The sequence below is a fragment of the Cervus canadensis genome, chromosome X (assembly GCF_019320065.1).
Source record: "Cervus canadensis isolate Bull #8, Minnesota chromosome X, ASM1932006v1, whole genome shotgun sequence".
Classification (NCBI taxonomy): Eukaryota; Metazoa; Chordata; class Mammalia; order Artiodactyla; family Cervidae; genus Cervus; species Cervus canadensis.
The window spans coordinates 144,032,582-144,045,224 of record NC_057419.1 but is presented as its reverse complement, the minus strand read 5'-3'; positions in this window follow the sequence as shown (position 1 = coordinate 144,045,224).

Here is a 12,643-nt window from a genome sequence, read left to right as displayed (position 1 = left end):
TCACCCTTCCCACACAAATATGGGGGCGAGGGGGGGTGCTGGGTCTCACTGGGTCTGACACTTAGTAATCCATTCAGTCGTAGAATTCTTGAACTTTGACCCTTCATAGAGTGAATTGGCAGGAGACAATAATGAGACTCATTTGGAGGTCACTTCTATCTACCCTCATTCTTACAATACTCACCGCTAGAGATCCACACTAGTTTCTGCCTGGATCATGTATGAAATAATTTTTAGTTTTAAAACAGCATATTTTCTAAAGGGGAACAAACTTCCTACATAAATAAAGTGGTTTGTGTTTTCATTAATTCATTGTTAATATTTAATGTCAGTTAAATATTTTATACATATATTTTTCCAGAAAAAGGCTTTATTTTTCCTGTTATTATTAAGGCTGTCAGCACCTTCCTGTTTTATTCAGTTTGGTCTGCTCTTTGAAAAGCCAGTGGTCTGTTTTCCTCTTTCCCCTAGATCCACTAGCAAGTAGAATCTCTTGCTATTCCAAATTTCACAGTCATATATATTTTTAAAATTTTCTATGTGGAAGAAAGTTTGCTGTTGTTGTTTCAGTAGCTTAGTGTCCAACTTTTTGCGACCCCATAGACTGTAGCCCGCCACGCTCCTCTGTCCATGGGATTTCCCAGAAAAGAATATTGAAGTGGGTTGCCATTTCCTTCTCCAGGAGGATCTTCCTGTCCCAGGGATTGAATTCGCATCTCCTGCTTGGCAGGCAGATTTTTTTTTTTTTTTTACCACTGAGCCACCTGGGAAGCTCAGGAAGAAAAGAAGTGAGTAAAATGTATTCCTTTCACTTTTTATCATAAGCCTTTACCCCACCTGTCACCAAAGAATTGACACACGTCTAGATGAAATGTTGACTCTTAACATTATTTTCTCTTTTCACTGAGCCATGCAACTATCCCAACTTTAACCAGAACATATTGCCTCCTGGGAATCTTTATATGTGTCCCCACTTGCCTCTCCATTCTCAGTTGACTATTATTAATGTTGTAATTATTACTAATATCTTGTCATTTGGGGCTGTCAAAATCTTAAATTCAAATTCACTGTGTTGGGATTAAAGATCTTCATAGGTTGCTTTGCTGATGAATAATCAGGCAAACATAGAAACCACCAAGGGATTTGGAACCCAGATAGTATTATCCCTTGCTCAATGGAAGAGATGTAGAATAAGCTCTGTGAGGACATGTTATACAACTATTTAACCCACACAGACTCTGGTACATAGGAAGACTCAGTATGTATATGTTGAATGAAAGCATGACTTCTCATGTGGTCTATTATATACCACATTTCTATCGATTTGCTTTCCATTAACTTATTGATTACAGAAAAATACACTTGGAAGGGAACTTATAAAATCAGATAAAGTTTACACACACACACGTGCATGCACACACACATACTCAAACTGGTCCTTTGGTATAACAGAACCTAAGTACAGAAGACATCAAAACCTGGTAAATGGCATTACTGAAGAAAGAATGATAATGATCTGATTAAACACTACTAACATGCCAAATAAGAAGACTAGTATTAAGCTATGTTTCAAAAACCAAGCATGAAATGAAAACTCTGTCAGTGATTAGCGAGTATAGGAGCAGGGATTCTGGCAGTACAACCATCTGCCTCTCCCTATTCAATATGCTGTTTCTACCAGAGAGCCAGTCATCCTTGAAGGGATAGCAATTAGCCTCTTCTTCTCAGCCTCATACTCACTTCATTATACATCTAGGATAGATGTACATCTAGGATAGAGTTTGCAATCGATAAACTTGGACTTGATAACAAGAACAGCTTGTTATCAAATCTTAGGCCAGGAGAAGGAAGGCCATCTGAACCAGAGGCTTTCTTGCTCACAGAACATTCTCTTCACGGAAGAACAAAGTATAGCTCCTATCATAAAGTCACCTGAAAACTCACTTGAGAGTCACTTGAAAGTCACTTGAGAACTCAGCTATTGCTGCCCCACCTGAGTTGCTCTGCCTTTCTCAGTCTCTTCTTTCACCATGAGGCTTTCTGCAAATGCCCTGGCTGCATCATACTGTGTGGTGCATTACCAAGGAAGTACATGCTCTCGCTATCAGCTCCCCGGAATAAGGGCAATTTTTACTATTAAGTTCAGGGAACATGTTGCCTTACAGAGCTGGATCTAGAAAAATGTACACATAGTCTCTATTTTCATAGCTTCCATTCATGACAGTGTGGTGATTAAGAGCATGGTTTTGGTACCAGACAGAGCCCGGGCTTGAATTACAACTCACTAAATATGAGTTCTTGGGACAAATGACTTCATCTCCCTTGGCATCCCTCGTAACTCTGTAAAGCATCTGCCTGCAATGCAGGAGGCCCGGGTTCAGTCCCTGGGTTGTGAAGATCCCCTGGAGAAGGAAATGGCAACCCATTCCAGCATTCTTGCCTGGAGAATCCCAAGGACAGAGGAGCCTGGCAGGCTACAGTCCATGGGGTCGCAAGAGTCAGACATGACCTAGCGACTAAACCACCACCCTAGGAATCAGTTTCCTCCTCTAAGGAGTCATTTGAAGGCTCTGAAATATCCAGCACACAACAACTATGTGGCCTTGAGAAAATCATTGAATCTTTCTCTGATTCAAATATTCACATCTGTTCAATGAACATGATAACAGTACCTACCTCATAGGGTTGTTGTGGCAATTAAATGTGTTAATGTAGGTAAAGTGCGCTTACTCAGTACTTCACACATAGTAACTGCTCAATGAAGATTAGCTATTATATGACCTGACCAGTCATAGTCTGGTCATATCATAGTTTATCAAATTTTCAGTACAGGGACCTAGTTGGAACTTCAGATTGCCATTTTTGCATATCTCATCTTGTTGAGTCCATACTCACAAAAACGGTGAACTGAAAATCACATCTCTTATATTTTCAGCATCTCCACTGTCACTGGGTTCTTCCTGCTGGCATATACAATGCTTATAAAACATGTAACCATGGCAAATGACTGGATCTCTCTGAATCTTAGGTTTTTCAGAGAGAGAGAGAGAAGGAGAAGGGGAGGAGGAGTAAGATGGAAGGGAGAGGGAGAGGGCAGAGAGGGAATGTCTCTCTCATTCAAAATTAAAAATAAAAGTAAAAGCTACCCTCCATTTGACCCTGAAGTTGTCTCTAGCTATTAATTTATTGACCTCCTTCCATTCATCATCAAGTTTACTAAAGGGATGTCATTATTAGATGTTTGCACACATCACAACTACCATTACTCCTCAACACACTGCAATCTAGTCTCTGCCTTCTCCCCCCTCACTCTACCTCAGGTTCCTCACACCACCTCCCTATTTGCCATCTCAAGTCAACACTTCTCTATCCTAATCTTTCATGACTTCCTGTAACATCTAACAGAGCTGTCACACCTTCTTTGAAATTCTCTTCTCCCTTGGCTTTCATTTTCCTGTTTCATCTCTTGGCCCTCCAGTAATTACTTCTTGCTGTTCTCATTCTCTAATATTTCATCTTTGGCTTTCAACCCCTTCTCATTGCACACCTACTGCTTGGCTGTTCTCAACTATTTCCAGGCTGTGATAACTTAAATGCTGATGATTCTCAAATTTCTACCTTCTGTTCTGAATCTCCATAGCTTTAGTCCTATTTTCCAATTTTCTGTTGAACATTCTGAGCTGGGTGCCCATAAGGACCTCAAACTCAGTAAGTCAAGAGCCAAGCACTTCACAATCTCCTTCAAATTTCCTCCTCCATTCTTCCCAATCTTTGTGAGTGGCACTTGCCTACCCAGTCACCTAAGCCAGAAACTTGGCAGTGAGCCTTGACAACTTCTTCCACAACCCTCAGATCAAATCAATCAAGTACTGCTGAGTCCACCTTTCAAATATTTCTGAAATCTGTCCCTCTTTCTCAAACCTCCCTGGTCTCATTGGCTCAGTTTTTGATTCCATTATGATTTCCTCTACTTTTCACACTAGTGTCCATTTGACCTTTCTAAACCAGAAATCTTTGAGAAACACTTTCTTGCTCTTCATTCTTCAATAGCTCCCTATTATCTTCACAAAAGAGACCACATTCCTTAAATTGACCTCCAAGAGATTTTCTGCTGCAGCCCCTGCCAGTGCCTCCAGCCTCTTTCCACATTACTCTCCTTGCTCCCCTAAATGCATGCTGCATTTGAACAAGCTGATTCACCCACAGATCCCTGAACCCAATAACTCATCCTGTCTAATGTTCTGTGCCTTTGTATATGCTGTTCCCTAGCCTTTAAATGCCCTATTCTGACCTCTTCCATCCGAGGTAGCCCTACTCATCTGCCAACACTCTAACCAGATATCATATTTTCTGTGAAACCTTCTCAAACCCATGTTACCCCAACACCCAGATTTGGGTTCTCCAATAATGCATTGTATATAGCTCTATGTGTACTTGGAAGATTACATAGTGGATTTTTTTTTTTTTTCGGTCTGTTTCCCTCATGATTATATGAGTTTGAAGTCAAGGGTTACAATGTATTTTTCAATGCCTTATACCAAGCTCACAGCATGAAACGAAGGTGTTTGCTAGATAATTTTTAAAGTAGTGAGCACTTAAATTTAAAAAAATTTTTTAAATGTTTAAAATTTTCAATCACTCAAGTGCAACATTAGTTTCCACCAACTATACTTACTTTGCAGGGGTTGTGTCACGAGGGACTATACGATCAAGGTAAAAAGCATCCTTGCAATCTTTTCCTTTGCGAAACACTTAAGTGGCATGTCATCCTTAAAGCAAAGCTTTTAGGTAAAATAACTATGCAGTCATGCAAGAGATGAGGCAATGAAGCTCAGAGAGGCCAAGTGACTTGTCCAAGTCTGTTAATGAGTTTGTAACAGGGCCAAAACCAAAACCTTATTTTTCAGTTTAATGTCTTTACTGGGCAAGGAATTTTTAAAGTCAGCTTCAAGGAGTCATAGAACAGGCAGTCACCTTCCCCAATCCCCTCACATACACACAATATGCACATTTCAGTCAGAGTAACTTTACTTTCAGCTGAAACATTTATTACACCATAATACTCATTTGGGATAGGAGTGGGGGGGGGCAGGGAGAGTTGCTTTTAAATTTTTGAAAAACCCTGCATTTTCTACAAATTTCAGAGGTAATTTATTTAACAGGTCAATGGGTGTTACAACTGTGTTATTTGGACACTAGTATAGAAAGACCTTGTGTTTTAAAAAATAAGCCAAAATGAAGGGCAGTCATGACAAAGGAAACTGACAATTGAGCATCTTTCTGACTTTAAGCTCCTCTTCAAATTATCAACCTACAGAAGTCTTGAGTTCTTATCTGCCTCCCTCCCCTTACACTTTCTAACAATGCCTTGTTGACTGATCTGTTTTATCAGTCGTCAATTTAACACTAATCCTTAACTACTTCAGGCAGTGAAAAACATTGTTATAAAGACAGCCTTGACTATCAAGAGGTCAAGAATGCTTGGGACCTTTGGTCACAGCAACACATTTGCTATATTGACTGCATTTACTGCTATCCCCACACAAAGAAAGAAAAAATTGGCTCTTCTAGAGAACTAATTTCTCATGGGATTTCCCATAAGGCAACTGGGTCAACGGATCACAATGTCTTATAATTCTAGATCCTGGCATAAGAGAGCTAGCAGGGCCTTCCTGGGCCATTTTGTCTTCATCTGCTCACCAGACAACATCAGATTACACTGACGGTCTAATAGGGCAAAGTCCAGGCTGTAAGTGTAACTCCTCCCCTGCTTTCTTTTGAAATTAGTTTGAAGCTATTAAGGAAAAGAATGGAATAGAAAGGGAGGGTCCAAAATGTGTCATAATTTATTAGCTTCAGAGACTCACTTCTGAAACTGCTCTGACAAGTTGACTACAGGAAATTCAAGACCAAAGAGAATCTGTAGCTGAGGAAACTCCCTGTGAGACCATTCAGTCCCCAACCTCTGCCATGTTAATCTGTTTAGATGTCCAAAGTCCCAACAGAAAGAGAATAGCACAAATCTTGCCAACAGTTAGGATAGTACAGGTGTAAATGGTGCTGCCATGATCCAAATTCTACAAACTCAGGGTGTCCTTCTCTTTGTGAACTTATCTGTGAAGCCCTTAGTCTTATACTTCTCCTACCCTTTCCCTAATGGAAACATTACCTGTTATCACCATTTGATTAGCCTAAGCTTCAGGTTGGTCCTTTATGGAAGAACATAATGTGATTTCTCACTAATATATCATTATCCTTCTTTGAAATATACTCCATTAATTTTGGAGTTAACCTTTCTTGCCCCATCTCTTAGAATTTCAAATTCCAGGTGTATGAACCCTCTTCACACAAGGCCACCTAACAGAGTAGAGCCATGAGCTATGGAAATTAATCTCATTCATGTCTATCTGCTACTTAAGTATTTCTCTCTTCCTAATATCCCAGTGGTAGATTCATTTTCAGAGTAAAGGATTCAAGGGAGAGAGAAAGGGTAAAAACTAATGACTATATCTTCCAGGCTTCACTGGTACCATGTTTGATGTTATCCTTCAACCAAGAGAAAACTAGTTAGGACTGTAGCTACAAAACAGTAGCTTTGCTTCCCTTTACTCTCCCTTGGAGTGGGGCCAGGGGCAGGGGTGCACTGTCTCTCTGACATCCCCATCTGCTATCTTCCTAACCACCTGAGAACCAAATCTAAGATAAAAGACATCAACCCCTGGCATTAACATCTACTCCTGGATGAAGGTAGGGGCTTTATGATGGTCTTTGGAAGGTTTCTTGGAGCCACATGTTTGTTTCAACTCTCTTCAGGGGGCAGGCCAGCTTAATTTTTATTGGGAAAACTAATTGCCTTTCCTGTGATTCCACTCTGTTTCACCCAAGAGGTGTGCCTTGGAGGCCTGTTTGCTTTATGAGGCTCAGCCTCATAAAGTTCAAGAATGGCTACTGCCCGAATGCCCTTCCAGACATTCTTCACTCCCCTACTCAACCTCCTCCTTTAAGAATGAAAATCTAGTGTGGATTGACATCCATTCTTTGTGTCTCACTGAGTGCCCAGTTTTACAGAGGACCACCCCCTGAGATTCAGGTCCTGTGTAGGCTCTTAGTGCCCTAAAAAAACTCCCAAATTGACCTCAAGTAAGGCAAAGTTCTTCACTAGATATTTGAAGCTATCAACTAAGTGATCAGTATGAAGGATTCACTCAACTGGAACCTCATTAAGGTAGGAGAAACATGATCTTCATCTGTAGCTAAGAACACAGTGTTTGCAACAATGGAGATGGGCAATAAATGCCAGCCCAATCAACAAGTGCACATATGAAAGTAAGTACATTAGGCCCTACTGCCAAATCTCTCTGGTTGGAAGGACCAGTAAGTTTTCTTGTATTTTGGAGGAGAGAGTGGTGCAGGGAAGCAGGTAAGGAGGGAATATGAGTCCACAAGATAATTAGGAGTCTGGAGTTCAGGGTAAGCTGGGGTTGGAGTTCTCTGTATTGTTTGTTTGAACTGTTTATTTTTTTTTCAAAAGTCAGTGTTGGACTTCCCTGGTGGTCCAGTGGTTTAGACTCTGAGCTCCCAACGTAGAGGGCACAGATTCGATCCCTGGTCAGATCCTGCATGCCACAGGGTGTGGCCTTAGAAAAATTCAGTGTTATCTAATGATTTCTTCATCCTATAATCAAAATCATTCCATAGATATGAAATAATCTCTTCAGTTGGCTTTTACCTACTAATATTGCCTCACTCCCCTTGGATTCATTCATCAACTTTTGTGGAACACCCACTACAATATGCCAGGTGCTATACTAACTACAAGGGCAACACAGTGAAGAAGAAACATGGCCCCTGCCCTCAGAGGGCTTATACTCTGGTGGAGGAGACAAACTTGTACTAAGTTAGTGGAGAAGAATAAAATGGAGAAAGTGTGGAAGTATTATGGAAATATATAAGAGGGAGAACTGACCTGATTGTGGTAGAAGCTGGGGCAAGGGGTGTCATGGAATGCTTCCCTGAGATGGAGACACTTAAGATATGACCTGGGAGGAAAGTGAGAGGGAGGGAAGCAAGAAGGACATAAAGGGAGGCCAGAGAGAACAAAGGGAGTTTTTAAAAGGGAAGCAATGTAACAGATTGGCACTTTGCAAAGAACATTCTGAGTGCAGTGTGGGGAACAAATTGCAGGGAGGAGAAGTAGGACACTACCTGAAGATGGTGGTGACTTATAAAGGGGGAAGTAGTAGGTCCTAGGAGAGCATAAAAAAATCTCACTTCACCTGGTCCTAGAGTTTAAGTGACATTTCAAGTGAGACTTGAAGGCTGGGTTAGGCTGGAGGGGTTGAGGAGTTGAAGAGAGTCACTGGCACTGTAAGCTTCTGCTTTAGCCAAAGCAGGTCTCGTGATTGCTAATGCTTTGGTCTCAACCTGGAATGCCGAGTGCCAGTTCCTTCTAGTCAAATCCTGTATATCTTTCCAGGCCCTCTCAAATCCCACCTTCTCTGCTCACACCCAGATATGGCTTCTCTTGCTTCTAAATCCCTATGCCATGTTTGTCACTTGACATTTAAAGATCCACTATTTAGTATTGTTACTTAACTTGACACATATCTACAAAGTCCTTGTAAGCTCCTGAAACTTATGAATAGTCTTCCATGACTTTGGCATCACCCAGCGTACCTAGCACAGTAATGAGCACCTAAGGTACTCAATGAATGAATGAATGAATGAACGAATGAAGCACTAGCGCCCCTACAGGGCTCCTTTAGTAATTCCCTAATATCTGTGAAGCTGATAAGGAAAAGGTCTTCTTTCCCTACAAGATTTCTGCTACTTGCCTCCAAAGACCTAAGATTCGAGATCGACAGCTCCTTCCCACTGGTCACTGCTTCTCACACCCCTTCCAATCCTGCCCCCTCTCCCACCACCACCACCTTCTATTGTTTCTTCTGTCTTCTGGTTGTCAGCCAGGATGAGAAAATGGCCTAGCTGTCCTCAGAGACTTACGCCAGCCTGGACTGCTCTGTGGTGCCATGAAGGGCCAGGACTTTTGTTTACAGCTGGGACCATGGCGAGGTGGTGAGCACAGCTGACAGCCCCACTCTGGAGCAAACATCAATCTTCCTCTGTCCTCTTAGCCAAGTTTCACAGACCAGCTCTATTGAAAACTGGCTGCACCCGCCTGGGTCTCACTGACATCCCACACACCACTCTGGCCTGGAAGCAGCTGGGTGAATCTCGGCTTTGTACCTTTTAGGCACTGCCCTTGCTCTCTTCTCTGACCCCAGCCTCTAATCATATTACCTCAACTTCAGGGCCTTGAAAGAACATGTACTCCCAGGCCCCCACACTCCAAACAATGTCCCACCTCTCCAACCAAATACTGTGACTCCCACCAGTGTACCAACACCCTCATTGGCTCAGTCGAAGTTGAAACACAACAACAGCAAAAAGAACCAAACCACCCAGTTTTCAGTGTGTACTTCTATGGAGTCTGCCAAGTTTCCAAGTTGAGCAGACAAGGTTCCAGGCCCTTGGACATTCACATGCATGTGTGATCTTTGCCTGCAGACAGCTTTCCCACTTGTTTTAAAACCTGTAAATCAGATAGGGCCTAGAGCCTTTACAGAATATCCTTTGAAAGCCTAAGTAAGGTCCTCTTTGCACCAAATTCTGTTTCTTGGCCTCCTCCTTTCCTAGCATCTTTGCCCTCTCCAGCACTCACCTGGGGTAAGAATGAAGCCCTATCTCTTGATCCCAGGTTCCCTTTGCCTGTGTTTCTCTGCCTACTGGCTAACAGTTTTGACCAATTAGCTGAGGCCCATTTCCTGGTTTTCAGCCTCTCCGCATTTCCAAAGGTCCATGGGAGATGATTCACTCCTCTTATTTGCAGTGGCTCTTTATAGCAACATGTTTTCAGGGATCTGGCAAAGAGGGACTTCAGGCCAGAGGAGACTCCCCTTCTAAAAGACCTTCTCAGGACTTCCAGCAGAGAGGTATTTTCAATCTAAAATAACCCCCTCCCCATTTTTTACATGGTGTCTTCCTACTGAAGGTTGTAATCCAATTATTACCTCAGTCATGTCTGACTCTTTGAAAACCTGTGAAAGGTAGCCCACCAGGCTCCTCTGTCCATGGGATTTCCCAGGCAAGAATACTGAAGTGGGTTGCCATTCCCTTCTCCAGGGGATCTTCCTGACCCAGGGATTGAATCAACATCTCCTGCATTGCAGGCAGATTCTTTACCACTGCACCATTGGAGAAGCCTATTATCCAAGCCCTTGGTTAACAGAAAAGAATCCCACATGTATTCTCCTTCCCAGAGCTGATAGAGCACTTTTTAATGTTTTCTTTTTCTTTTAAACTGTTTTATTGTAGAAACCGTCCCAAAAAACACCCAAAAGTAGTCTTTAAAATAACAGCTGAACTTTTCAAAAGCTATAGCTTTTATCATTCCCACTAAAATGAGGACTGTGGGTGCAGGTTATAAGCATGAACATAGTTATATTTGAAAAAGGACTCAAAGCATCCTCTCGAGTCAATGCTTGGATCATAGGACTCAGCATGCATTGGTGGAAATCAGTCCTCATCTCTGTTGGTTGATGTGTACCACAGATAGGTTGACACGATCATTCCAACTGAAGTGTGTGGTTCACAAAAGCACACATTTTGGTGAATCACATGCTAAACTGTTGACTCAGGAAGGGGAAACCAAGAGATTATGGTGCAAGTCTGGCATCCGAAGGTCACTCAAGGACTACATTGATTAGATGCAAGTTCTCAGTCATTTACAGTAACCTCTTTCTGCCACATTGATGGGTTAGTTGAAGCAGAGGGGGTGTTGATTATAGGCGAGGAGAGGTATTAGAAGAGAATAGATAACCCCAAAAAGGATAAAACTTTCCTATGACTAGCTCCATCATTGGCCCTGTCTGTCATGGGCTAGCAAACTAGACTGATCCAGACTAATTTGCCGAACTGGTTTTATGAAATCCCTATGGAACGAGGTAGGTATAAATAGATAGAAAAAACATTGTTATTAAAGAAACACCATTTTGCTTAGCCTTGAAATATTAGGGTTTTTTTAACCTTTAAATTAACCAATCATTCTTAAAACAACAACAACAACACCACCCAGTAAGCCCCATGTGCTTAGCCACTCAATTGTGTCCAACCTCTTGCAACCCCATGGACTGTAGCCTGCCAGGCTCCTCTGTCCATGGGAATCCTCCAGGGAAGAATACTGGAGTTGGTTGCCACGCCCTCCTCCAAGGGATCTTCCCAACCCAGGGCTTGAAGCCAGGTCTTCCACATTGCAGGTGAATTCTTTACCGTCTGAGCCACCAGAACCCAGTAAGCTAGTCAGAACCAAATGAAAAAATACCAAATTAACCTTAGAATGGAGCAATTTCATCTACTACCCAGAAGCCATGGGCAGATACTGGTGTCCCTCTTTATATTCCAGAAGAGACTGACCACTACCTTCCAGACCTAGGAAGAGACCTAGGTTCTTCCAGATCTAGGCTAAGAGATTAGCCAAGGGGTAAGACAAGGAAGGCCAACAGATACCTTTGGGCAGGGCAGGTCCCACCCTGCACAAGGGTACCCAACTGAGAGGGAGAAAATGGAGGCTGAAATTCGTTCTTCAACTGCCCTAGTGGCCTCCAACATCCCTGAGAAAGAAAAACATTTTTCTAATTGTTCCTCTAGTGTGGCTACTTCTCTGCAATTTGTCTGCCCCCAGGCGGTGCATGTTTCTAATTAGCACAAAGGCATCATATGAGCAAATAGTAGCCTTAAAAATTAACTTAGAGATCTTAGAGCCATCAGGTGTTGTGAAGGCTGCAACCATAAATAACCTTTGTCTGGCCTTGGGCCTTGAAACCAAACATTGACTGAAGCTATCTTTCCCTTCCTGTTAACGCAGATTGTGAAGACAGTAATTCAGCTGTAAAATGAAAAGGAAGAAGAGTAACTCGCACTTGCTGAAAATCTGAAAATCTATTAAGAGTCAGGAATCTGCTGAAGCTTCATCCCACTAGTAAGTGGAAGGGGCAGGAGACAATTCACCTTTGAGTGGGTACCATGACTTAACAGGAAAAAACACGGGTTTTGGAGTCACAAGAGACAACTCTGAATCTTTGCCCTGCTGTTTACTAGTTGGCAACTTGAAGTGAATATTTAACTTCTCTGGGCTTCAGTGAGGAGTCACAGAGATAACAGATGTAAAGAGCTGAGCATAGTGCTGCCTGGCACATATAAGGCATTCAGCTCCTATGTCTTTTTCTGCTACCACCTTGACTCCAAAGTTAATTCACATTATTCACATCATTGGCCTTTAGGACCTCATTCAATAGAGCATAAGGATGAGTCTGTGCTGTGCTGCTGTGCTCAGTCATGTCTGACTCTTTGTGACCCCAGGGGCTGTAGTCCACAAGGCTCTTCCGTCCATGGGATTTCCCAATACATGGAGTGGGTTGCCATTTCCTCTGCTTCCAGACTCAGGTATCTTCCAGGTATCTTCCAGACTCAGGGATCAAACCAACATCTCCTGCAATGTCAGGCAGATTCTTTACCACTGAGCCACCTGGGAAGCCCCCAAGAATGGGTCTACCAGACAGAATATTGAAATGAGAGTCAGGAGACA